This window comes from Lactuca saligna, chromosome 9, assembly GCF_052625555.1.
Source record: "Lactuca saligna cultivar CGN05327 chromosome 9, ASM5262555v1, whole genome shotgun sequence".
NCBI classification, from domain to species: Eukaryota; Viridiplantae; Streptophyta; class Magnoliopsida; order Asterales; family Asteraceae; genus Lactuca; species Lactuca saligna.
Window position 1 is genome coordinate 29903004 of NC_136425.1, and position 1896 is coordinate 29904899.

The following is a 1896-nucleotide window of genomic DNA, read 5'->3' on the forward strand; positions in this document are numbered from 1 at the left end:
CTCAGAGATGGCCTCTTCTTCAGTCTCGATCATCATAACATGGGATTGAGCATTATTTTTGGGAAATTGTGAGGATAATTTGTTGCTCACCAAAGTAGTTAATTGACCAATTTAGACTTCGAGATTATGGATCGATGCTTGATGATTTCTTAATGAAGCTTGCTGGTCAATCATCATTGCCTGCTGTTCTTTCATCATTTTCATGTGTTCCTTTAGCACTCCCTCACTTCTTGGATTGTGATACTCACGAGAATGCTTTGCAAATTCTTCCACTAACTCCTTAACTTCCCCCAAATTTTCTTGGTATGTGGTCCTTGGGAATCAATGAGTTTCCTTGTCATGACATTAACACCGTCATAAAAGATTGACACTTCTTGTTGTATATTAAGGTCATTTTGAGGACAATTTCTCAACAATCCCTTATAGCACTCCCATGCCTCATACAGTGACTCACTCGGATTTTTCTCAAAATTTTCTATTGCCTTTTTGAGTTTAGCTAACTTGCAAGGTGGGAAAAAATGATCCAAAAATTGTTCATGCATTTGGGCCCAAGTAGTGATTGCATCGGGTGGTAGTGTCTTTAGCCAATCTTTAGTAGTTCCTTTAAAAGTGACTGGCAGCATCCTTAGCAAGACTGTCTCTCTTCGAACATTTGGGATATTGAAATAATTTGCTATGTCATTTACTTCATCCAAATGCTTGTAAGCATCCTCGTGATCCTTTCCAAAAAATGGTAAATCCCTAAGTGCAACAAGGATGTGTCCTTTCAGTTCGAATGGGGGCAGCTGTAGGAATTGTAGGTTGTATTAGGCCCGGACCAACATCATCTCTAATTCGCTTTTTGTAAGCTACCATGGAGATGTCCGCAATATCCGCCATTTCGTTATCAGACTTGTCTTCATATTCGCTTCTATGTAATGCAAATTCGGTCTCGGTATCGTATTCGGTATTCTTTGGGTTTGGATCTTGCTCAAAGCTTTCTATCTTGCTTTTATCCTTTGATGATGTACTCGACTCTCCTACTTTTTTCCTGGCTTCCTTCCAAAGACTGATTTGAGGTCTTTGAAAGATGAATTTTTTAGGTGTTTCGCTCACTCCCGCGTTCTTATCCGTCTTCTTGTGAAGGGCTGACTCTGGATCTTCAAGTGGTGGCACCAAAGGTGTATTAGAGCCTCTGGCCATGAACTTCTGCAAGATAAACAAAAATAAAAATGTAAAACTTAACTAAAACAGAAAAACAAAGAAAAATAAATAAAAAACTAAAAACTATTGCACTCACGTCGTGAGCCTAAGGCTCACATCGTGAGTTGGGTACTGAAACTAAAGTTTAAGTTGAAAAAGTATCTTTTTGCAGGTTTTACCCCACAAAAAGGATCGATTAATCTAAAGCAAATAAATCAACTAACAATTAAGTCGTTCCCCGGTAACGGCGCCAAAAACTTGATGCGTGCAAATAGCTACACCTAATTTTATATTTATAACCTAACTAACTTAACTAACTAAATTGCACCTAGGCAGTGTACCTAGTCAAATTGTAGAATAGTCGGGTAAGTAGGGTGTCGATCACAGGGAATGATTGTGACTAATTAATACATCTACTACTAAATTAACCTAATTACTAACAAAGAAATGGGATTTTTCTAATTTTGCAAGTTTAGATAAACTTAATTCTTTAACACAAATTCAATCAGTAAACAAAACACTTATGTTAGTTCGAATCCACTTTCCCTTGATGGTTTATAAATTAGCTATGACAATTACTATTGGTTACCAATTAAGATAGTATTAGCAATTTAGTTCTAAATCTACTAACATTAATTAATTCATGTAAATCAAAGTATGTTCACACTTAAGTTAACACGGAATCAATTATTTAATGGATTGGAGCTATGTAAG

The 1896-nt window shown here is 36.5% G+C and overlaps 1 non-coding gene across 1 annotated transcript; it reads left to right on the forward strand.

The window, feature by feature from the left end:
* Nucleotides 1-387: 387 nt before the first annotated feature.
* LOC145019119 (small nucleolar RNA R71) lies at nt 388-494 on the forward strand. Its single transcript, XR_013667438.1, has one exon. It is a non-coding gene; the product is annotated as a small nucleolar RNA R71 (small nucleolar RNA).
* Nucleotides 495-1896: the final 1402 nt, after the last annotated feature.